The sequence below is a fragment of the Triticum aestivum genome, chromosome 2A, assembly GCF_018294505.1.
Source record: "Triticum aestivum cultivar Chinese Spring chromosome 2A, IWGSC CS RefSeq v2.1, whole genome shotgun sequence".
Lineage (NCBI taxonomy): Eukaryota > Viridiplantae > Streptophyta > Magnoliopsida > Poales > Poaceae > Triticum > Triticum aestivum.
In genome coordinates this window covers 711,691,094-711,717,543 of record NC_057797.1, presented here as the reverse complement: position 1 = coordinate 711,717,543, position 26,450 = coordinate 711,691,094, and the positions used below count along the sequence as shown (strand labels likewise).

Below are 26,450 nucleotides of genomic sequence, written 5' to 3'. Positions count from 1 at the left end.
AAATCCCCCCGACCAGTAGTGGCAGATTTTCGTCTCCACAAATCCGCACTAAATCGGCAAGAAAATCAGGTTTAAATTCAGGTTGCGCTGCCCCATAAACCGCAACTAGCGATCATCGGAACCCGTCCAATTTCGATCTCACCCTGAATTCAACTGAAAAGTCTCCCTGCACTACATTAAGTACCTCGAGCGTCTCGCACCGTACTCCTAGTAAAATCCCGCCGGATCTTCCTCTAGGTGGTAAGATGTGCCAATCAAAATCGATACCACTGGAGAGGGTTTGAAGGAATTGGGATGTGAAATTATCTCGTCCAGTTTCCAAAAGTGCTATAAAATCTAGATGATGCTCTAATGTTGTCTCTGCTAAGAATCTCTGTTTAGCCAAGTCTACTAGACCTCTGCTATTCCAAAAGAGTCCTTTCATAAGTCATCATGGAATTTTTTCTTAAGCTTAACTCTAGCACTTCAGCGTATTGCCGAAGTAGGATAAATTTTCCGCTTCCAGGGTCGTTTGGGCTTCTCCCCAACACCCTGTGGAACGATATTATCATCAATAACAGACACTGCCTCCTCTGTCAAGAGAGGCGCTACTGTATCTGTGTTCTCAACTTCCTCCTCATCTTCAGTATTGACACTAGGCAAAAGGTTGTTGCAGATATTTGCAAGATCAGTAATTCCTAAACTATTCATGTCATTGTCATTCATAGGTTGGATAGAGGCAAGATTACAAATGATCTCAGAAGCCCTCTCCGCTTCCATGTCTAGAAGATCATTGACGGATTTGACGACCTCGGTATCATTTGATCCAAAGAAAAGCCTAAGTCGTTTGCCTTATCAACTAACTCATACTCAGAAAAATGTAAAATTGAACAACGTATATCAAATGACATACCTGCAGTAGTCTCGGCATGACGAAGCATGGCAGCCCTCTTGGCCCGCGCTAGCTGAAAGTCATCCGCATCCGGCTGTCCCTGGATCCGGTTGCTGACATGCCTGCCAGCCGACACCGGATCCGTAATCCCACCGAAAGCGATGAGCTCCTCCGTGGTCCTCTCGCGCGGGGTGCGGTTAGGACTCCCACGCCCCTCTCGTAACGTCGGTGAAGGAGGAAGAGGCGTGATGGAGGGAACTGCCGGTGTGGGTGACAAGGGGACAGAGGACCTTGGAGCCGCCCGCTCACAAATCTCGTCCCCCTTATCACCCGTGGTAGTCGTCGTACCTCGGCCGCCCTGCTCGGTGCCAAGCTGCAGAGGGGTTACAACACGGGACTCCTGCCAGCATCTCACCCCAACTCGACCGGAGACGTGGAATTGGGAAGCGCGCCGTGGATCTCCTTTCCAGGCGCCCCTCCCGCCGGCGAAAGGTCCGACAGTGGTATGTGGGTGTGGTGGACCTCCTGCCCAGGGTCTCCTAAAACTGCGGCCATCCCAACAGAACCCACCATCGCCCCGGAAGTAGGCTCCATGGTCGTCACCTTGCCGACTAAACTCGGCACTGGTGGAAGCTCAAGCTCTATCGGGTCATCTGTCTCGACCCTAGTGCTCCATAACCGGCTAGGCGCGGACCTCGATACAAAAGAACCAAAACGAAGCGTGTTCATCGGAGTGGTGGACGGGGGCGTCTCTTTGGTAGAACTGTCTACCTTATCAGAATATGTAGCAGGCCCCTTGTCCGACTCCGGCATAGTGTCATCGGGCCCCTTCTCCTGGTCCCCGGGTGCGCCGCCCCCCTCCGTAGTATCCATGTCTTGTGTGCCATCTCCAGCCTCTGAAACTGCAGTATCCTCAATCTCAAGCTCTAAGAGGTAAGTAACTCCAGCATGTGTCCATCTGACTACATCTGGTATGTGCTCAACGCTCACAACACTGACCAAAAGCCTCGCCACGTTTTGTGCGCGAGTGAAAGGCATATCCACCTTTTCTGTCTTACCAATCAAACCACCCAAACTCCAAGCAATCAGAAAATGTTTTACATATTTGACTAAGAAATAACAATTCTGTTCTGTAATATATGTGATTGTTAGGCATGAGCATGGTCTATTATATGGAACTTTGACTATTTTTATTTGTACACATATGTTTCAGAAAATATAGAAAATTTATACCATGAAAGAAAACTCCATCGAAAATATGTTGGTAACATTTTCATCTTAGGAACCTATATATTCTTTCCATGTGAAAATATAGGACATATTTTGCACCCACAAACGTTTTCCTATTATATACCTGTAGAAAGGAAAGACGATGTTCCTTCTATACTGGTGATAGATGTCCAGAAGGTCTTTCTATTGCCTATATGCATCCGTTAAATATATAATTATAGGTGATGTGGCTGCTTTCAATGCACCTTTTATTTGCTCGGGTGGTGTAAAAACTATTGTTCAAGAAAGCACTTGTCTGACATTGGTATTTTGATAAGCCGAAGTTCAAAGTTCAGTAGACCATATACCTTCTCTCCAACTTTGTTGCATATCCCTACAAAACAAAAATGTCTTGGTTCCCTATAATACCAAACGTGTTTGCAAACTAAAGAACAATCAACAAAAGCCAACAATTTACAAAAGGAATGATTACATATGTTCTATATTCTTGTATCTAATCTCCTACCTGGTTAATTATATCGTTCTCTATATAAATAATGCAAAGCCTTATATTCCATTTGAAGGAGTACTTACTTTGAACCATGTGGGAAATTAGGGCCCTTAAATACTGATAAAAAAAGATGTGACTAGATCTCAGTCGACCGAGTCTCAGTCAAATGACATAGTATAAGAAGAAAAAATAAAAAAATGTACAAATCTCCATGCAAAAAAAAAATATATAACATCCACAGAGACATAACGAAGCCACAGTCAAACGGAGACTTGACAAAAAAAGAGAGGTTTGCGCTACCTACTAATGCCTGCTGATTAGGAGAACCTGGCTAGCCACTAGTCTAGTGGTAAGGGCACTCGGACCACCGGAACAAGCAGAAGGTCACGACGCAGCCTCACGGTGACTCCCATCTCCTCCGTCATGTCGAGCTCCCCGGCCTCCGCCCCTCCCGGCGGTTCCCAGTCGAAATGGTACAGCAGCCCGGCGAGAGCGAGCTCAACGTTGGCCAAGCCGAACGACATCCCGGGGCACATCCGCCGGCCCGCCCCGAACGGCGTGTACTCCATGTCCGCCCCCTTGAAGTCGATCTCGCCGCGCTCGAACCTCTCCGGTATGAACTCCTCGGCGGCGTCCCAGTGGGCAGGGTCTCTGCTGATGGCCCAGGCGTTGACGAGCACCATGGTCCCCTTGGGCACGTCGAAGCCCAAGACCTGACAGTCGTTCATGCACTCCCGCGGAAGCAGCAGCGGCGCCGGAGGGTGCAGCCGGAGCACCTCCTTGATCACCAGGCGCATGTAGTTGAGGCCGCCTAGGGAGTCCTCTGTCACCTTGGGTTGTCCGGCGGTGGCCTTCCCGCTGGATCCTCAGGAGCACGTCGAGCAAGTCCTCCTTGTCGTCATCGGCTGCTCTGTTCTCCTGGTGCTCCTGGACGACGGCGTCCATGAACGCGGCACCTTCTTCCTGGTGCCGCTTCATCCGGCCCGGCATCCGGCTGACGAGCATGGCGAGGTGCGACGACGGGTAGAGGTCCGGCAAGCTCATCCTGGCGAACAGCCTGATCCCGCGCTCCAGCATCACCAGGAACTTATCCCGGTCCTTGAACCTGCTCCCGATGATGGCGCGCACCGCCGAGTCGGCCGCGTACGCCGACAGCCGCTGGCTGAGGTTCACCGGGGTAGACGACGCGGCGGCCGCCGCCACCGCCTGGAGCAGCCGGCCGGCCTCCTCCTCGCGCACGGGCCGGAAGGACTGGACGCGCCGGGCGCTCAGCAGCTCGACGGTGCAGATCTTGCGGATCTGGCGCCACTTGTCGCCATACGGCGCGAAGACGATCCCCTCTGCTCCCTCGGGGATGGAGAGACGGATCATGCGGCTGATGGGGCGCGTGGCGAAGTCGACGTCGCGCGCCACCATGACCTCGCGCGCGGCGTCCGCTGAGGAGGCGACCACGATGGGGAGGCCGCCGAGGCGGAGCAGCAGGAGAGGGCCGTGGCGTCGCGCCAGGTCGCGCATGGCGCGGTGCGGCAGATCACCCACGAGGTGGTGGAGGTGGCCGATGACCGGAAGTGCCCACGGAGACGGAGGCAGCAGGCGGGCGCCCTCGCGGTGCCGGCGTCGGCGCACCGCGCGGTTGAGGCATAGGAGAGGGACGACAATGGCCAGGAGAGGGAGGAGGAGCTGGTAGAGCTGCAACGACTCCATGCTTTGAGCGGTAGCTCCAGTTTCAGAACGGCACAGTTCAGAGTAACACTGACGGAGCCGCCTGCATTGCATCCCCCCACGCTTACAATAATGCCGTCGCTTGAAACAGAGCCAAAACCATTGTATAGTATAGGTGTCTTTGTGTTTGTCCATATCCTCGCACACTTACCGCTGTCTGCCCGCCCTCCCAAGGTAGGAGATCTGAGGCTTTGCATTCTCTGCAGGCATTCTCAGGTGACGCCTACGAGATGATAGTGTTAGGTATTGCTGTAATTCATTAGGATTGCCGTGATAGGATCGTAAGACTACGCATTAGAATATTACCACCAATCAATGGATGTAGATATTGGTTTGACGATGTGAACTCCCGTGCCTACTTAATGCACGCGTATGCATGCTCGGTGTAGATGGTTGCAGCGGATAGCGGCGTCCCTTCAGCACCACCAACACTACTGTGGAACACGGGCATGCCTTGAAGATGATCTCCTGTGGTGCAACGCTCCCTCAAATCGGTTAGGATTTAGGGATGTGGGGATCAAAGTAAACCATGGGTGAACTAGTCTAGCGTAGGTGTTGACGACTTCCATCTAATATATGTGCGCTGATGACAGAGAAACAAAACCACTTGTTGGTTAGGGCGCCCCCGATTAGGGCGCATTCGTCACATGAGGGTGATCAAGGTTGGTGTCCCCCCCCCCCCCCCCCCCCCCCCCCAATCCCCTAATGTTATCTTTTATCCTCTCAGCCTATTAGCCTATTGAGCCTTTAGATCAATTTCAACATTCTTCTCCTTGATCATTAGAGTCAATAAAATTTACCAAATTTCCATAGAAATAATGTATCAAAGTAAGGTGTTACAATAGCCAATGAAATGTCATTAAATATCAATCCTTATAGCACACGTCCTATTTTGAAATGTAAATACATTACTTTATGGGTAGTGGTTCATATTAGGGATCCCATAATTCCAAGATCACGAGACCTCCAATAATCACATACTTGTCGTACTGATATGTTTAACATTAATAGTTTGATCATGGATTCTATATTTCAAAACATGATACTTTATGTCAATGTGCTTGGCAGCAACACTTGATTTGTTGTTGTTGCATGCATAGAAAACCGTGGGTTCATTATTGCAGTACACTGTCAGTGGTTTGGAAAATTATGTCTGATACGTCTCCAACATATCTGAAAATTTTGAAGTGTTTGTGTTATATTTGTATCATTTACTAATATTTTGGCATAATATTTATTTAACTAACATATTAATCCAGTGTTAAAGGACAGTTCCTTTTTTCTACTATTTTTGGAAATATAGGTCAAAACTCTACGGAGCCGGAACGCGCTGATTTTTTTTGTGAATTATTTTTGGGAATTGTCGGAATTTTGGGCGAAGGAATCGACACAGAAAACATGCCCGAAGGCCCCACAAGGGCAGGGGCGCGGCCACCCCCTGGTCGTGCCATGGGCCCTTGTGGGAAATACCTAAGTCGGTTGGGGCCATTCTTTCGCCACAAGAAAGCTAATTTCTGGAAAAAATAATTGTGTAAAAAATTCAGCCCGATCAGAGTTACGGATCTTTGGCTATAAAGGAATGGATGCCCGACTATAGAAAGGGTTCCAGAAAGTGGCGAAAACAAAGAGAGGTATCCAATCTTGGAGGGGTTCTCGCCCTCCGGGAGCCGTGGAGGCCAAGGACCAAAGGGGGAATCCTCTCCCCATCTGTGGGAGAGGCCAAGGAAGAGCAAGAAAGAGAGGGCCTCTCTACCCCCCCTCTCTCTCTCGGTGGTGCTGGAGCACCGCCGGGGGAACCACCATCACGGGGACCATCTCCATCAACTTCACTGTCTTCAGCACCTCCATCGCCTTCCTCCGTTTTTATTTAGCAGTCCACTGTCCCGCATCCCGCTGTAATCCCCTTTGGACATGGTTTTTGATGCTATATATTATTATCCGATAACTTTCCACATTGCTATTATGTCGGAGTAGATTATTTTTTCAATGGGTTAATTGGTGACCATGATTGATTTGAGTTGCATGTTCTATTTTGTTGTTGTCCTTTGGCGCCCATCACATGAGCGCACGTATATGTATTACAATACAATATGTGATTTATTGCTTATGGTAGGTTGCGGGAGGGATAGAGACCTAAACCCCAGTTCGTGAGTCGTTGCATATGGGATGAAGGGGGCAATTTATCTTGATGTCATGGTTGAGTTTACCTTAATGAACTTGTTAGTATTTCCAGATGCTTGCTAATACTTCCAATCGTAAGTGCATAAAAGTCTGAGAAAGGGATAGTATGTTAGCAGAGGCCTCGCCGACATATAAAACTGCAATGACGACTGTTAGTCAATTGCCTAGTGACCTCCTAGTGACACGGAAATTCATTTTGACTCATACTCTCATAGTGACATGCACATCCTACAACCACTTTTCCACACTCGCTATATTTACTTTATTATTCTTTATTTAAAGAACACCTAAATTTTATTTCTGCGTTCTTTATTATTTTGTAAACCTATCTCATTACACCCGCAAAGTAGGTTTACTCTTTGTTTCTAGCTAAAGCGAACGTTTAGTGTGTGTAGAGTTGTATCAGTAGTTGATATAACTTGAGAGAATATTAGTTCTACCTTTAGCTCCTCATTGGGTTTGACACTCTTACTTATCAAAAATGATACAAACTGATCATTTACACTTGTGGGTTATCAATGTCTACCACTTTAAGTCCGGGAATGACATTCTCTAGCCATACCTGGCCTCATAACATGCTATAAATTACGCCTGCATAGTAGATGAGGCCGTTATCATTTTATTGGATCTTTTCCACGATATAGCTCCTCCAGTGAGTGTGAATATATAATCGGACGTCGATTTCTTACAATCCACCCACCCAGAAAGATAAGAGTGTGAATAACTAAGAGCATCTCCAAAAGCCGCCCAACGCGCTCCGCGCTAAAAACCAATTTGCAGCATGCCGATCGCCTGGTTTGGCGCTGCGGGCAGCGCTGATTCCAGCAGCCGCAGTAAAATGCAGCGCGCACATAGCTCCAGCAGCGCGCAAAAATACAGCGCGCGCGAGCAACCGGCGCATGCCATATTTTGCATTTTGGACACAAAATGAATTTCAAACATCGCGAAACAAACACATGCAATATTTAAGTCATACGAACAAGTTGATGACTAAAAGTTCATGTCCACAAGTTCAAATTCATGCCCACAACATCATCCAATCAAGTTCAAAATGCAAACCAAGTTCATGACACAAACGAAAGGCACATCAACAATCAAGCCTCGTCCTCATCTTTATCCTCATCTTCCAAACAAAAGGCACACCCCGCAGCCGCCTGATCGACAAATCCAAGTCACTCTACAGGTACACCATCATCTTTATTAGTTGTTCAATCATCTTGCATAATTTGGGTTTCTTATTGATCCCCAATACATTGGCTCTTCCTTCCTACCCATTCAATTTATTCATGTACCAGATTCATGGTGTTTGGATTTAACTGGAAGAAGTGATACAACAACACCGGATAGCTTATTCATGTTCTCCACAATCTGGATACAACAACGAAAAACACTTGATTTTTTGTTGTTGATGAATGATGCATGAGCTAGTCATGTGAAGGAAATATGCCCTAGAGGCAATAATAAAGTTATTATTTATTTCCTCATATCATGATAAATGTTTATTATTCATGCTAGAATTGTATTAACCGGAAACATAATACATGTGTGAATACATAGACAAACATAGTGTCACTAGTATGCCTCTACTTGACTAGCTCGTTGATCAAAGATGGTTGAAGTTTCCTAGCCATAGACATGAGTTGTCATTTGATCAACGGGATCACATCATTAGGAGAATGATGTGATTGACATGACCCATTGTGTTATCTTAGCACTTGATCATTTAGTTTACTGCTATTGCTTTCTTCATGACTTATACATGTTCCTATGACTATGAGATTATGCAACTCCCGATTACCGGAAGAACACTTTGTGTGCTACCAAACGTCACAACATAACTGGGTGATTATAAAGGTGCTCTACAGGTGTCTCCGATGGTGTTCGTTGAGTTGGCATAGATCGAGAATAGGATTTGTCACTCCGATTGTCGGAGAGGTATCCCTAGGCCCTCTCGGTAATGCACATCACTATAAGCCTTGCAAGCAATGTGACTAATGATTTAGTTACGGGATGATGCATTACGGAACGACTAAAAAGACTTTCCAGTAACGGGATTGAACTAGGTATTGAGATACCGACGATCGAATCTCGGGCAAGTAACATACCGATGACAAAGGGAACAACGTATGTTGTTATGCAGTTTGACCGATAAAGATCTTCATAGAATATGTAGGAACCAATATGAGCATCCAGGTTCCGCTATTGGTTATTGACCAGAGACATGTCTCGGTCATGTCTACATAGTTCTCGAACCCGTAGGGTCCGCACGCTTAAAGTTCTGTGATGATCGGTGTTATGAGTTTTTGTGTTTTGATCTACTGAAGGTAGTTCGGAGCCACGGATATGATAACGGACATGACGAGGAGTCTCGAAATGGCTGAGACGTAAAGATATATTGGACGACTATGTTCGGGCACCAGAAGTGTTTCGGGAGGTTTCGGGCATATACCGGAGTACCGGGGGGTTACCGGAACCCCCCGGGGAGTATATTGGGCCTAATGGGCCTTAGTGGGAGAAGAGGAGGGGCGGCCAGGGCAGTCGCGCGCCCCTCCCCCTCTAGTCTAAATTGGACAGGGGGGGCGGCGCCCCCTTTCCTTCTCTTCTTCTCTCCCTTCCTCTCCTACTCCTACTCCTACTTGGAAGCGGGAGTCCTACTCCCAGTGGGAGTAGGACTCCTCATGGGGCGCGCCAAGGAGGCCGTCCCCCTCCCCCCTCCTCCACTCCTTTATATACGGGGAGGGGGGCACCCCTTGGATACACAACAATTGATGATTGATCTTTTAGCCGTGTGCGGTGCCCCCTCCACCATAATCCACCTCGGTCATGTCGTAGCGGTGCTTAGGCGAAGCCCTGCGTCGGTAGCTTCATAAACACCATCACCACGCCGTCGTGCTGACAAAGCTCTTCCCGGAAGCTCTACTGGATCGTGAGTTCGTGGGACGTCACCGAGCTGAACGTGTGCTGAACGCGGAGGTGCCATACGTTCGGTACTGAGGATCGGTCAATCGTGAAGACGTACGACTACATCAACCACGTTGTCATAACGCTTCCGCTTACGGTCTATGAGCGTGTGTAGACGACACTCTCCCCTCTCATTGCTATGCATCACCATGATCTTGCGTGTGCGTAGGATATTTTTTTGAAATTACTACGTTCCCCAACAGTGGCATCCGAGCTAGGTTTATGCATAGATGTTATATGCACGAGTAGAACACAAGTGAGTTGTGGGTGATACAAGTCATACTGCTTACCAGCATGTCATATTTTGGTTCGGCGGTATTGTTAGATGAAGCGGCCCGGACCGACATTACAGGTACGCTTACGCGAGACTGGTTCTACCGACGTGCTTTGCACATAGTGTCTGGCGGATGTCAGTTTCTCCAACTTTAGTTGAACCGAGTGTGACTACGCCTGGTCCTTGTTGAAGGTTAAAACAACACTAACTTGACGAATTATCATTGTGGTTTTGATGTGTAGGTAAGAACGGTTCTTGCTCAGCCCATAGTAGCCACGTAAAAGGTAAGTAGAGGACGTCTAACTTGTTTTTGCAGTGCTATATTTTATTGTATGAGATGATCATGTTTTGTAACGGAGTTATCGGCAACTGGCAGGAGCCATATGGTTGTCGCTTTATTGTATGAAATGCAATCGCCATATAATTGCTTTACTTTACACTACTAGGAAAAGGCCTACTAATGGCGCACCAGTGTTGCCTACTAATGGCGCACTACTGGTGCGCCATTAGTATCACGCCACTAGTATTTCTTACTAATGGCGCACCACGGAGTGCGCCATTAGTATAGAACACCATGCGCCATTAGTATGCCTCCCAGGGGCCATATTTAACCATGTGCTTTGGCATACTAATGGCGCACTGTTGGGTGATGCGCCATTAGTGTACTTTGACATACTAATGGCGCACTCTGTAGTGATGCGCCATTAGTATGAATATTAGGTTTTTTTCTACTTTTCTTATTTTTGCACAGGTTACAAAACATATTATTTGACAGAATATAGACAGCAGCACACAGCAACAGCAGATTCATCGAATACAATAGAAGATTAGTCTCCGAATACAATTCATCATATTAGTCTCCGAATTCAAAAGACCGAACAAAGATAAAACATTACAAGTCTCGAGACCGCGAGTATCGAGTTTGTCTTCACATTACAAGTCGATATCGATCATCTAAACTACCATCACATAAAAGAGAGCTGCGGTCATCACGATGAGCATCATCGCGATGAAACTGGTCTTCATCCGGTTCCTCCAACGCTCCCTCCTCTCTCCCGCTAGATAGCGGGCGTATCTAGATTCCGCCTCCGCCCTAGTGGTGTACCCTTTGTAACTGTTACCGCTGAAACGGTGAACCTGTCTCTGACACTCCTCCCAGTCGTCGTAGACTCCGGGAACCTTACCCTTGTACACGATATACGACGGCATCTCTATGCACAAGCCAAACAACGGACAATACATACATAAGCAATATATAAGTATGCAACAAAAGGATCGGAAGAGAAAAGCAAGACATTAATAGCACGATTCATGGTCCTACTAATAAATAGCATCAGTTACATCTAAGTTGAACGACTGTCCAAACCAAAGAGACATACAATTCATTAAAGTTTAATTACAACATGAGCGAATCAATGTTTCAGAACTACACATCACTACTTTCGACCCGACTCATGGGACAGGAGCGTGGATGAAGCCGCCGTCTGTCGTGATGGTCATGAAATCGCGGGCGTTGTCAGCCTGCATTTGTAGCGTTCCGTCTATCTCACTGTTGGACGGTTGATATCTGAGGAAGAACTGCCCCGAGGTATGAAGGACATCTTGATGGATGATGTCCGCAAACTCCGACTGGATGCGAAAGAATTCTTGTCTGATGTCCGCGTCCTGGATTGCCGACAAGCTCGCGGCCCAATCTTTGAGATTATCTGGTAGCAGAAGGTGATGAAGGTCCCTTACGATCGCCCGCATGTGATGGAGGGCATAGTAGGCATCCTTCTGACCGCTAGGTGGCTGCTTGACGCGGCAGAACGTCGTATTGTGGGCGAACACGTGCTTGCCGTACTTACGAACTGCCCTGGTGAAGGTGCCTCCAGATTTGGCGTAGCCAGGGAGAACATCATCAAGAACTTTCTTGATATTTGTGTAGTCTATCTTGGAGTCATGGTTCGGGTCGAAATACGTGGCCATGGAATATTTCGGGCTTAAGAGGATGAGTGTGCAATGTGTGTCACTGCACAGAACACGGAATGTTAGGAAAAAAGAACGATTGAAATCTAAGAAATCATATGTTACGGGGCGGTTAAGGGATGACTTACTCGGGAAAGTAAGCCACAAGGAAGTTATCCTTATCTGGGTTTGCCAGAATGACGCCTTCGAGGTGTGAACTCGCGACTTGGCGGTCCCCAGCGCTGCTCAAGAGCTTGGCACGCATGTAGAAGGGGTCGACTATCACGATGTCCGGGGTCTTGTCTCTAATGATCCGCATCTCCATATTCAGCGAAAACAACCGAACGAAGGTGTAGTGCAGCGGATGAAGGTTAAACATAGCAAAGATGTCATCAAACCACAGGACGATCGTACCCCCGATGTCGCCATCCACAAAGCCCTTGCCCTCTGGCACCTTGGCCACGAAAACCGGGTATGCCACATCATTCTCTCTGAGACGCCGCTTCTCCAAAGAAAGAACACTGTCGTGCAGACTCCGCATAGCACCGGTTGCAGCATTGAGCATATTTGTCGGTAGCATCGCCCTACCCGCCACATGCACCCTCCTCGAGATATCCTTAGGTGAAGGTGGCCCGTCCTGAGCACGGATCGTACTCGACGCCCTTTTGAGTCTTCCGTTTCCGGCTCTTCTTCTTGATCTGCTGTAATGGGACCGAGTTCTGCTCACAGAGCGCCTTCTTGAGCGTGTTGGGGCTGATAATATTTCGCACCTCAGCTATCTGAGGCTCGGTGAAGGCGGCAGCTGGAGGCGTCTCCTGAGAACTGAACGCCAGACGACGCCTGTTGCAACTGGGTTTCTCCGCCGTACCAGCTAGATCGCGGTCGTCTTGGTTGGGTTCTTGAGAAGGAGGCCCGCAGAACTCGTCACCGTACCCATGTTCGGCAAAGTACTTATCGACGTTGGTAAATGTACCGTCGTCGTTGTCGTCGTCGTCCGGATCCTGTGCCATATGCATGTCCGGATCCTGTGCCATAGGGATGTCCGGCATGTCCGGTAGCGTTGCGGCGTTCTTGCCATGGCTTGGCGCCGGCACGACTGGCGGTCTTGTCTGTGGGGTGGTGTCCCCCGCCCCCAAACGAATCTGGCTCTTCGCCAAAGCAGGGGCCAGCTTACGCAGGCGCTGAGGGTCATCTCATCTTCTTCGTCGGCCCCAGCGGGTTGAATCGGAGGTAACAGCTCGTCGCAGCCTGGCAGCACCCGAACCACTTCAACCCTATACACTGTGGGTGGCATCGGATTACCGTGGAACACGGGGTTGCCCAGTTGAACGATTCTGCCGTTGGCGACATCGACCAACTCACCGCCCACAAAGTGCAGGAGAGTGCAAGGAACGTCGGCGGCGCCCTGCGAAAACATGTAGGGCGTCAGGGATGCCCAGTCAAAGGAAAGGAGATGAAGTCATCGGCCGAGAGGCTTAGTTACCATGATGCCGTCGAGCTCGGCTAATGTCGAGGCACCGCCAATGGCGGGCGTGCAACTGACGGAGGGGCCGCTTGCTGGCGAGGTGCCGGCCGGCGTACACCCGGGTGCATTAAGCTCCAATGCTCGTGCCGGCACCGGAGACACGAATACCGCCTCCGCCGAAGACACCAATGGTGCCGCTGGAGACACCAATGGCGCCACCTGCGCGCTGTGCGAGTTGCTAGCCGTGAAGATGGGAACCGGGGAGGCCCCTGTTGGCCGCCTGCAATCCACGTCATCAGCCCATGAATCAACGTAGGCACCATGGCATTGAGCTTCGTTCCCAATTGTTGTTCCACTTGCTCTTGGACAAGCTCCGGAATCCGCGCCACTTGTGCCTTGAGTGCTTCAACCTCGCGCGACTGGCTTTCCGAGCTAGTCTTTTTCTCCTTTCGCCCACCAGCGGTATAGTATGACAACCATTTTGTGGACAGGCCTTTGCCGGCCACACGACCAGCTGACGTCGGCTTACTGAGCTTATCCTTGTTTTTCATTACGTTCAACGCCCTATTCAAAGGGGTGTCGAAAGGGGAGCTCTGAGACGACCCCGCGCTACTGCTTTCTTTGTCCTGTAGAAGGAACGTGAACCATTTAGAAATATTGGGGATTAATTAGAATGCAACCATATGGAGCTAATTACGCGGGGGTGTATTCCTTACCAGAACAAGCTCAAGCGCCTTGGTCTTCGGATCCGTGGTAAGCTCCTTTGTTACCGGGTCCTCCTTGTACCGGGCCCTGAGAAAGTTCCTGGTCTGCTTGTCACGGTATTTCTCGAAGCGGGGCGGTAGGCCTTGCTCGGCACGCTCCGCGTCCTCCTTGTCCCATATAGGCTCCGCCACTCTGTAACCGCCGGGACCGAGTTGGTGGACCCCTAAGTTCAACTGCCGCATTTCTTTCCCCCACTGACTTGATTCGGAGGTTGCGGGGCTCTCGCACTTGATCTTGAACTCCTTGTAGTCATCTTTCGCTCATCAAAGGATATTTCGCCTTGATCTTCTCATAACTATCACCTTTTTCAATCATTGCCTTCACCGTGCTTTTCCAAGTAGACAGGGTCGTGCTCATCCTCATGAGGGAGGCACCGTTCACTTTATTCCCTGAGAGGCGTGTGTTTGCAAACACAGCGGGGAACTTGTATCGTTCGTGCAGCTTCGTGAAGAGGAGGCTGCGCAAATTCCCTCGGTCCTTATGCCTTAGGTTCTCGGTGTTGATCAAGACGGTGCTCCGAAGAATGCACCCGAGCTGAACCGAGTACCCCTTGACTACGTGTTTGGGCACCGTCGGATTCCCGTCGGAGTTCACTTTAGTAAATTCCTCCCTGACGGTGCCGAGCATGCTCGGGCGCCGTTCCTTCCGTTGCCTCTTCGGTTGGCTGCCATCTGTGCGTGCGCCGCCATCATCAGTGGTGGCATCCGCGGCGCCATCATTAGTGGTGTCATCCCCGACACCACTAGGGGTTGTGTAGTCAGGATCGGTGTCTTCCGCGGCGTCCTCATAGCGGTGAGGTTCTTCCTCCAACTCCTGGGACAGCTCCCAGAATTGCTTGCCGCCCGAACCGCCGGCCTCATCATTGTGGGCCATGTTTCGCTCTAAATAGGAAAAAAGTTTGGTCAAAAAGTTGGTTATTGTCAAGGAACAAGATCATGGTCTCATCATTTAGGGTTTGTCGACACCGAGGCATCCTAAAAGCTAAGCTTTTATCATTTAGGGTTTGTCGACGCCGAGGCACCCTAAAAGCCTAAGCGTACATCATTTAGGTTCTCATCGACACCGAGGCACCCTATAGAAGCCAAGTTAAGTTTTCATCATTTAGGGTTTATCGATGCCGAGGCACCCTAGGTTGGGCCTAATCACTTGGCACTAATCACTTGGCTCTATTGCCACCTATGTTGGGTTTATCATCTAGGGTTTATCGATGCTAAGGAGAATTCTAAGTTGGGCCTAATCACTTGGCTCTATTGCCACCTATGGTTTAATGCAGCAAGAATGGCGGGGCAGTTGATCCTACTTAACTAAGTACTAAGATACCCCGGCCCATGCATTAGTCGCAAGTACCCCATATGTCCTATTTTTAGCAAAGTCATGCTAAAATTCACGGAAAATTTCGGCATGACCTTTGCTGAAAATAGGACATATGGAGTACCCGAATTTGCCGGAACGGAAGTTAATCGACATTCCGGCAAACTCAAGGGCCTCTCGGGGTACCTGCAAATTCATCACGACACAATGGTCGGAGACAAAACCCAGCAAACTAGCAAGATGATCATCATCTTTGCAAGTCATTACTTGTCAAATACAGAAGAAGGAACAATTTATTTGTGACATAGTTGGCCCATACAGAAGAAGCAACACCCTGCACTAGCCTAAAAACAAGTGAAGTTTCACCCATATAAGAACAACTTTATAAAATCAGAGAAGTTGCTATGTTTTTTCTACTGCTAGGAAAAACATCACTCATTGGAAATGAAAATCTCAGTACCAACAGTTTGAACTTTGAAATGAAATACAGTAGTAGTATTAGTAGTATATGGAGTAGTATCTTGTCTAGTAGTAGTATTAGTTGTATATGGAGTAGCAAGTTTTGCCTCAGAGACCGCAAAAGCAATGTTTTTCTCAATTCAGATAGAATGCATGCAATTGATTTCATCTGGACTACATCATAGAACCACCAATAAAGGACACTGAAAAAATATATAGAGAAGCATACGGTTCCTATCCTTGAGTAGCATGATTAGAGATGAGTAGATCTCCTAAAGGTATCCTAAGCACCTGCTGTTACTCTTGGAAGCAATGCAAACATGTAAAAGTTATTACTGTTGACAATACTACTCAAATATCCAACTATCAGGACACAAGGCATGATAATCCATCTAATCTAATGAAATCTGAACTCAACCTGATCATGGTTCATGCCCTCAGACACATCAGCGCCTCAAGAATGCCATGACAAAAATGAAAAGGACCAAGACAATCACCACACAAGTGAAGAGAGAATTCGGGGCCTCTTTGACAAAAATGAAAAGGACCAATACAATGAAAAAGACCAGTGAGATGAAAAAACTAAGGTAAGGGGGGACATCAAAACGTAGAAGTGCATAACACAAGCTCACCGACATAGACACACATAACAGCCGCACAACAGCATAGACATTAAACATGTGCAGAGATCACAATCAACAAAGGTTTCCATCAGGTGTATTTCAGACTATTATTCCCATCCCGAGAAAGCACCGACTTCAGAATATCCCCTTTTCAAAGAATGTGTTCTGTGATGAAAGGACTAGCGAATCATGTTAAAGGTAACCCCTACTTTTGATCCTCAACTATAATAACCGCATGCAGTGCAGAGAAGTGTTGATGCAGGCATCAAACATTATAATGCCACAGGGCAAGGTCTCAAGTTATATGATCAGTTGTGCTTGACTGAAAATTTTGATAGGAAAATTTTGACTGAAATTTTGACTAGAGTAACAAAGGCATAACAGTAGAAATTACAGGTGTAGATTGCTCTGTTCAACAAACTTCCTATCAGTCCAACAATGTTTCTGAATCTAAACTTTTTCAGTTAACAGAACCTAAACCTGACAATGTTCAGTTAATAGAAAGGGGGGAGGGAGGGGAACCGGTGCAGCTCACCGAGAGGAAGACGATGGCAAGCTCGTGCGGGGCCGGGGTTGACGAGGTGACGCGGATTGACGGTGAGGCCGCGGTGGCCGGAGGTAGAAGAAGGCGCAGACGCCGTAGACGGTGGAGGCATTGGTGTCGTAGAGGCGCCGGAGACCTTGCCCTGCGAGACAGAGAAGGGGCCGTCAGCCCCGGCGCAGGCGGGGGGCAAGGGGAGAGGAGGAGGGGGAAGGGGAGGAGGAGGGGTCGGGCGGGGGGGGTACGGTGCTGCGTCGCTGCTCGGCGCCGATGGCGAGGAGGAAGGCGAAGACGTTGAGGGTCGGGGCGGCGGGGGTGGGGGCGCGGGGGCGGCGGGGGTGGAGTCCGGCGGGGGTGGGGGCGCGGGGGCGCGGGGGCGGCGGGGGTGGGGGCGCGGGGCGGCAGGGGTGGAGTCCGACAGGGGTCGGGGCAGTGGCGTCGTGGGTCTGGCGAGGGAGAGAGGGACGAAAGGGGATCTGGCGAGGTAAGAGGGAGGACTTAGCTATAGGGGGGAAGCTTACTATTGGCGCACCACCCGTCGGTGCGCCATTAGAAATCTTTTTTTAGATAGCAATGGCGCACCCACCGCGGTGTGCCATTAGAATCTTTTTTTTAAGATACGCAATGGCGCACCACCAGGCCGGTGCGCCATTAGTATATTTTATTATTATTTATTTTTTAATAAATGAATATGAAATATGAAACAGTAATATTTTTTATAAAACAGTAATAATTGTTGTTTAACAACAATTGTAGTCTACAATTTTATTATTATTATTTTAGAAAATGAATATGAATATGAAACAGTAATAATTTTTTATAAAAACAGTAATAATTTTTTTAAAAATATCATCAAATTTGTTATTTGAAAATATCATCGGCGGCGGCGGTGGAGCGGGGGAGGGTGCGGGGGGTGCTCGTCGACGGCGGTGGAGCGGGGGAGGGTGCGGGGGGTGCTCGTCGGCGGCGGTGGAGCGGGGGAGGGTGCGGTGGGTCGTCGGCGGTGGTGGAGCTAGCGGGGGAGGGTGCGGGTGGAATCGAGATCGAGATGGAGGGTGCGGGGGGTGCTCGTCGGCGGCGGTGGAGCGGGGGAGGGTGCGGTGGGTCGTCGGCGGCGGTGGAGCTAGCGGGGGAGGGTGCGGGTGGAATCGAGATCGAGATGGAGGGGGATCGAGATCGAGTGTCCTCATGAATTCAAAAAGTGCCAATGAAATTTAAAAATATTCATGATATCAAAAGTGCCCATGAAATACAATCGAGAAATGAAGACTACGATTTAAATACAATCGATCTTAGCTAGCTATCTGTTCACAATCTTCTTGCCCTTCTTTTTCGCAAATGGAGTTCTTCTGTGGAACGGACGTCCTTTAGGTAGGGTGGTCCTGCTTCTTCTTGTGGTGTATGCTGCTACTTCATCGTCGTCGTCATGTTCGATCTTCGGGTCGCCGTACTTGTCGAAGTCTTGCTCATTGGCTACTCCATCCATTCCGATGATCTTCCTTTTGCCTCTCCTCACGACAACACGACTGGGCTTTGACGGGTCGGTAATGAAGAAGCATTGGTCCACTTGGGAAGCCAGTACCCATGGCTCATTTTTCGCGGTGACGTTTGCGCCCGCGGTCTTGGATTTGGCTTCGGGTATAACCATGGTGGTGAAATACCGGTCTTCTTTTAGGACGCTCTTGGCCCATCTGACACGGAACATCGGGACCTTCTCTCCAGCGTAGCTCAGCTCCCAGATCTCCTCGATCCTTCCGTAGTATCTGTCCTTGTCGTTACTGGTGTAGGATTCCATCGTTACCCCAGAGTTCTGATAACCATCGCTCTTCATGTCCTTGTCCTCGGTGTAGAATGTGTAGCCGTTGATATCATACGCATCATAGGTCATCAGGTTGTGCTCGGCGCCCTGTGACAAGGCGAATATGAGTTGTTCTTCCGCGGAAGAATCCTCATGTAAAGGGTACGACAGAAGCTTCTGCTTGAACCAACGCGTGAAACATGAGTTGTGCTCTTTGATTATATCTCCGTCTGTCCTCTGTTGGCCTCGGTCATTGTACGTCTTCTCAATAAAGGTTTTGTGCTCTACCACCCAAGGATCGACCATGTCTATGTGTTGTAGCGCGACTAGGTTTGCTCTTTCAAAGTCGGCGAGTTGACCCTCGAAGACGACATACATTTCTCAGCGACCCTCACGGTGACCCCATCCAGCGAGCCTGCCGAGGTGCCTGCTGACGGGCAGACCAACGGGGTTCTCGATGCCTAGATAATTCGTGCAGTAGGAGATGCACTCTTCGGTCAGAAAGCCCCTGGCTATACTTCCCTCTGGACGTGACACATTGTGAACGTATCCTTTGATGACACCATTTATCCTTTCGAACGGCATCATGTTGTGCAGGAACGTCGGCCCGAGTTGGATGATATCCTCCACTATATGGACCAGCAGATGCACCATAACGTCGAAGAATGCGGGCGGGAAGTACATCTCAAGCTCGCATAGTATCACCACGATCTCTTCCTGTAGCCTTCTGAGTTGCCTCACGCCAACCGACTTCCGAGAGATGACGTCGAAAAAGTTGCATAGGCCAAATAGCATTTCACGGACGTGCGCGTCCATGATCCCACGGATTGCAATTGGAAGTATCTGCGTCATCAGCACGTGACAGTCGTGAGACTTCATCCCGCTGAACTTCTGCTTCGCTGGGTCTAGGTATCTGCTTATCTTCCCCGCGTAACCGTAAGGAAGTTTTACTCCTACGAGGCAGGTGAAAAACTGCTCGATCTCCTCCTGACTTAGAGTGAAGCACGCGGGAGGGTAGTCATTTCCGGTCTTCTTGGCCTTTTTGCCTTTGCGACGACTTTCTGTGTCCTGCTTCGCCTCATCATCATCATCATCATCATTAGCGTGAAGCTCCTGCCTGATGCCCATTGATTTCAAGTCTGCCCTTGCTTTCGGCCCATCTTTGGTCCTCTCTGGCATGTTGAGCAGGGTACCAAGCAGACTCTCACACACGTTCTTTGTGATATGCATGGCATCAAGGCTGTGAGGCACACGGTGGATCTTCCAGTACGGCAAGTCCCAGAAAACAGACCTCGTTTGCCATACCTTCAGCAGCGGCTCTAGCGCCTTTCGCTTCTTTCCCGGCTCTGGTGCCTTTTGCTTCTTTCCCGGCAGTGGGAATTCTTTCCAATTTTTCAACAGCCCGTCTATTTCCTCGCTGCTCCTCGTACGCAGGCGTCTTCGGGGTTCGGTTTCACCATTGAACAGATCCTTGCGTTTCCTCCACGGGTCATTGTTGCGAAGCCACCTTCGATGTCCCATGAACACGGTTTTCGAAGACCCGGGATCTCTATCTAGCTGGTGATACGTTGTGTCATCCATGCACCTGACGCATCCAGAAAATCCATGGACCACCTGCCCCGCGAGATATCCGTAACCGAGATAGTCGTGGACCGTCGTGAGCAGTGCGACTCTCATAGGGAAATATTCTTTCTCTGCGGCGTCCCACGTATTGGCTGGCGTTTTCCACAGCGTGTCTAACTCCTCTTTCAGCAGCCCCAGATACAGATTAATGTCGTTCCCTGGTTGTTTCGGCCCTTCAATTAGCATACTCATGTGAATGTACTTCCTCTTCATGCACAACCAGGGGGGAAGGTTGTACATCCACACAAACACAGGCCAGGTGCTATGTGTGCTTCTCTGGCTGCCAAACGGATTGACTCCATCGGTGCTCGCGCCCAGCACGATGTTCCTTGGATCCTTCCCAAATTCTGGGTGTTCGAAGTTCAACGCTTGCCACTGGCTCCCATCCTTAGGGTGACTCAGCATCTTGTCTTTTTTATTTATCTCCGGATCATTTGCGTCATCTTCTCGCTTCTTCTCCTCCCTATCCGCGTGCCAACGCAGGAGCTTTGCTACCTTAGGGTCCGCGAAATACCGCTGCAGACGAGGAGTGATCGGAAAGTACCACACCACTTTTCGAGGAGCTTTCTTCCTCTTCTTGTATCGAGTGACGCCGCACACCGGACATATGGTAGACTCCGCGTGCTCGCCCCGATAAATGATGCAATTGTTCATGCACACATGGTATTTCACGTGCGGTAAATCCAGAGGACACACGACTTTCTTCGCCTCCTCGAAACTGGTCGGGCACTTGTTCCCCTTGGGAAGACGTTCGTGCCAGAATGACATGTTCTCGTCGAAGCATGCGTCGGTCATTTTGTGTTTTACCTTCATCTCCAAAGCCATGAGCGTTACTTTCAGGCGGGTATCCTCGGGTCTGCATCCTTCATACAATGGAGTAACCGCGTCTATCTCCAGTTGATCCAGCTTGGCTTTCTCTCGGGCGGCAGCTCTTGCGTTATCCGTCTGCTTGAGAAGCAGCTCTTGAATATGAGGGTCCTGCACCCAGCCCATCGATGGTCCATCGTCGTCTGCTCCGCCGGCATCTTCATCTTCATGATCATGCCCTTCGTCTGCTCCGGCATCTTCCTCATCATCATGTCCGGCATCTTCTACATGATGACTGTGTACAGCATCACCGTCGTGATCATGTCCTGGAGATTCTTCGTCTTCTCGCCCGCCCGAGCCGCGGTGGTTGTCTTGCTGCCCTTCCTCATTTCTTGCCCGGCCCCCATGGACGACTTCATAGTCATCTTCATCACCTTGCCACCGATAGCCATCCATGAAACCACGCAAGAGCAGGTGGTCCCGCACCTGCCCGGAATCCGGGTCCGCAATAAGGCTCTTCAGCTTGCATCTTCGACACGGACATCTTATCTCCGTCTCGTTCTTTTGAAGCATCTCGGCCTTCGCGGAGCTCAAAAACCTATTCACGATGCCTTCGGTCATCGTGCGGACCATGGTCGCCTGCGGGGTAGAGCAAAACGATATTTTAGAACCAAGAAAAAATTTGGCATGACTTTCCCTAAAAATAGGACCAAAAAGAATGCATAGTGCCAAAATTCTCGCCGAAACGGAAATGAATCAACATTCCGGCAAAATATTGGCAACTATCGCATTTCAAATACCGGTACCTGCAAACACAAACATATATGCAACACCACAAACATATGCAACACCACAAACATACATAGATCTAGCTAGGCCACAAAAAGTGCATGTGCACGTTGTTGGAGCGAGCTAGGGAGAAAAAAAGTAGATCTACAACATGAAGATAGCTTTCCCCTTACTTACCTATCAAAAAAGGTAATTTCACCACTTAATTTTGATGAATCTATGGTGCAAATGAGGTGAGGAGGAGGAGGCAGCCGACAAGCTTGGAGAAGGAGGTGGAGGGAATGAAGTGGGGAAAGTGAGTGTGTAGGTGTGGCTGTCCAAAATATCTAGCTGGTCCCAGGTTACTAATGGCGCACCACACAGCCATGCGCCATTAGTAACCCAACATACTAATGGCGCACCTCCTGGCCGTGCGCCATTAGTAGTTTTGCAAAAAAAGTAATAATATAATATATATATATATATACTAATGGCGCACCGTGGCATAGTGCGCCATTACTAGTTTAAACTAGTAATGGCGCACTTTGCAACGGTGCGCCATTAGTAGTTTTGAAAAAAAAGAATAAAAAATACAGCAGTGGCGCACTCTACGGCTGGTGCGCCATTACTAGTTAGAACTACTAATTGCGCACTTTGTCTGGATGCGCCATTAGTATGTTTGGAAAAATGAAAAAAAATTGTTACTAGTGGCGCACCTTGTGCCTGGTGCGCCATTAGTGTCTTCCACACTAATGGCGCATCACCACATGGTGCGCCATTAGTATATAGTAGTGGCGCACCGCTTCTCTGGTGCGCCATTAGTGTCAATTTCATCTATAGCCCATTTCCTAGTAGTGTTATCACTAAGCGATAGCGATAGTCGTAGAAGCAATAGTTGGCGAGACGACAACGATGCTACGATGGAGATCAAGGTGTCGCGCCGGTGATGATGGTGATCATGACGGTGCTTTGGAGATGGAGATCAAAGGCACAAGATGATGATGACCATATCATATCAGTTATATTGATTGCATGTGATGTTTATCCTTTATGCATCTTATTCTGCTTTGATTGACGGTATCATTATAAGATGATCTCTCACTAAAAATTTCAAGGTACATGTGTTCTCCCTAAGTATGCACCATTGCAAAAGATCGTGTACTGAGTGCTTCTACAGCAAACAGACTGGTCACTGGAAGCGGAACTGCCCCAAGTATTTGGCGGATAAGAAGGATGGCAAGGTGAACAAAGGTATATGTGATATACATGTTATTGATGTGTACCTTACTAGAGCTCGCAGTAGCACCTGAGTATTTGATACTGGTTCTGTTGCTAATATTTGCAACTCGAAACAGGGACTACAGATTGAGCGAAGATTAGCTAAGGAGGAGGTGTCAATGGGTCGGGTTTGGGGCGGGTGGAGCTGGTCCAAATCCAACCCATGACCAATCTTCCTACCCCCTGCCCATCCACCAAATTATCCATGGGCACAACTTGTGCCCATGCCCAAACCCGCTGGATACCCACATACCCATGGAGCTCCATGGGCATAGAAAAGTCAGCATGAAGCCTTCCCAAATATCAAATCAACTGATCATCATTCACTCACAAATGACAACATAAGAAACATGCATAAGTAGGTAACAAGTAATACGATGAGTCCTTAAGTGTGACATACCAGAGGTTGATTCTGTAGCATATAGCTCATGGCACAAGTTGCATATTTCCTGCCATTTCCCATTGATTCGCTCTTTCTACTATCACTGTCATATGACCCCACATGTCATACGGGTATCCATTGGATATCCATGGAGCACAAACTATAACCATGCCCAACCCGGCTGTTCGTGGGTATCCATATCCACGGACCCATGGGCAGAAATGTGCTCCATACCCTTGCCCAAATGGGTCGGGTATCCATGGGTATCCAGATCCATGGATAAAATTGCCATCCCTAGGAGGTGACGATGCGTGTGGGAAATGGTTCCAAACTCGATGTGATCGCCGTCGGCACGCTACCTCTACATCTACCTTCGGGATTAATTTTAGACATAAATAATTGTTATTTGGTGCCAGCGTTAAGCATGAACATTATATCTGGATCTTGTTTGATGCGAGACGGTTATTCGTTTAAATCTGAGAAATAATGGTTGTTCTCTTTATATGAGTAATATCTTTTATGGTCATGCACCCTTGAAGAGTGGTCTATTTGTGTTAAATCTTGATAGTAGTAATACACATATTCATAATGTTGAAGCCAAAAGATGTAGAGTTGATAATGATAGTGGAACTTATTTGTGGCACTGCCGTTTAGGTCATATTGGTGTAAAGCGCATGAAGAAATTCCATACTGATGGACTTCTAGAATCACTTGATTATGAATCACTTGGTACTTGCGAACCAAGCCTCATGGGCAAGATGACTAAAACGCCATTCTCTGGAACAATGGAGCAAGCAACAGAATTATTGGAAATTATACATAGTAATGTATGTGGTCCAATGAATATTGAGGCTCGCGGCAGGTATCGTTATTTTCTCACCTTCACAGATGATTTGAGCAGATATGGGTATATCATGAAACATAAGTCTGAAACATTTGAAAATTTCAAAGAATTTCAGAGTGAAGTGGAAAATCATCGTAACAAGAAAATAAAGTTTCTATGATCTGATCGTGGAGGAGAATATTTGAGTTACGAGTTTGGTCTACATTTGAAACAATGCGGAATAGTTTTGCAACTCATGCCACCCGGAACACCACAGCGTAATTGTGTGTCAGAACATCTTAATCGTACTTTACTAGATATGGTGCGATCTATGATGTCTCTTACTGATTTACCGCTATCGTTTTGGGGTTATGCTTTAGAGACGGTTGCATTCATGTTAAATAGGGCACCTTCGAAATCCGTTGAGACGACGCCTTATGAACTATGGTTTGGCAAGAAACCAAAGTTGTCTTTTCTTAAAGTTTGGGGCTGCGATGCTTATGTGAAAAGCTTCAACCTGATAAGCTCGAACCCAAATCAGAGAAATGTGTCTTCATAGGATACCCAAAGGAAACTATTAGGTACAACTTCTATCACATATCCAAAGGCAAGACATTTGTTGCTAAGAATGGATCCTTTCTAGAGAAGGAGTTTCTGTCGAAAGAAGTGAGTGAGAGGAATGTAGAACTTGTTGAGGTAACTGTAGCTGCTCCCTTATTGGAAAGTAGTTCATCACAGAAACCGGTTCATGTGACACCTACACCAATTAGTGAGGAAGCTAATGATGATGGTCATGAAACGTCAGATCAAGTTACTACCGAACCTCATAGGTCAACCAGAGTAAGATCTGCACCAGAGTGGTATGGTAATCCTGTTCTGGAAGTCATGTTACTTGACCATGATGAACCTACGAAACTATGAAGAAGCGATGGTGAGCCCAGATTCCGCAAAATGGCTCGAGGCCATGAAATCTGAGATGGGATCCATGTATGAGAACAAAGTGTGGACTTTGGTTGACTTGCCCGATGATCGGCAAGCCATCGAGAATAAATAGATCTTCAAGAAGAAGACTGACGCTGACGGTAATGTTACTGTCTACAAAGCTCTACTTGTTGCGAAAGGTTTTCGACAAGTTCAAGGGGTTAACTATGATGAGACTTTCTCACCCGTAGCGATGCTTAAGTCTGTCCGAATAATGTTAGCAATTGTCGCATTTTATGATTATGAAATTTGGCAAATGGATGTCAAAATTGCATTCCTGAATGGATTTCTGGAAGAAGAGTTGTATATGATGCAACCATAAGGTTTTGTCGATCCAAAGGGTTCTAACAAAGTGTGCAAGCTCTAGCGATCCATTTATTGACTGGTGCAAGCCTCTCAGAGTTGGAATAAATGTTTTGATAGTGTGATCAAAGCATATGGTTTTATACAGACTTTTGAAGAAGCCTGTATTTACAAGAAAGTGAGTGGGAGCTCTGTAGCATTTCTAATATTATATGTGGATGGCATATTATTGATTGGAAATGATATATAATTCCTGGATAGCATAAAAGGATACTTGAATAAGAGTTTTTCAATGAAAGACCTCAGAGAAGATGCTTAAATATTGGGCATCAAGATCTGTAGAAATAGATCAAGACGCTTAATTGGACTTTCACAAAGCACATACCTTGATAAAGTTTTGAAGAAGTTCAAAATGGATCAAGAAAAGAAAGGGTTCTTGCCTGTGTCACAAGGTGTGAAGTTGAGTAAGACTCAATGCCCGACCACTGTAGAAGATAGAGAGAAAATGAAAAGTGTGCCCTATGCTTTAGCCATAGGCTCTATCATTTATGCAATGCTGTGTACCAGACCTAATGTGTGCCTTGCTATTAGATTAGAAGGGAGGTAACAAAGTGATCCAGGAGTGGATCACTAGACAGCGGTCAAGAACATCCTGAAATACCTGAAAAGGACAAAGGATATGTTTCTCGTTTATGGAGGTGACAAAGAGCTCGTCGTAAATGGTTACGTCGATGCAAGCTTTGACAGTGATCCAGACGATTCTAAATCGCAAACCGGATACGTATTTATATTGAATGGTGGAGTTGTTAGTTGGAGCAGTTCTAAACAAAGCGTCGTGGCGGGATCC

At 47.9% G+C, this 26,450-nt stretch overlaps 1 pseudogene; it reads right to left on the bottom strand.

Moving 5' to 3' along the window:
- Window positions 1-2,701: 2,701 nt before the first annotated feature.
- LOC123186102 (desmethyl-deoxy-podophyllotoxin synthase-like) lies at window positions 2,702-4,336 on the bottom strand (annotated as a pseudogene).
- Between the last annotated feature and the right edge of the window lie 22,114 nt (window positions 4,337-26,450).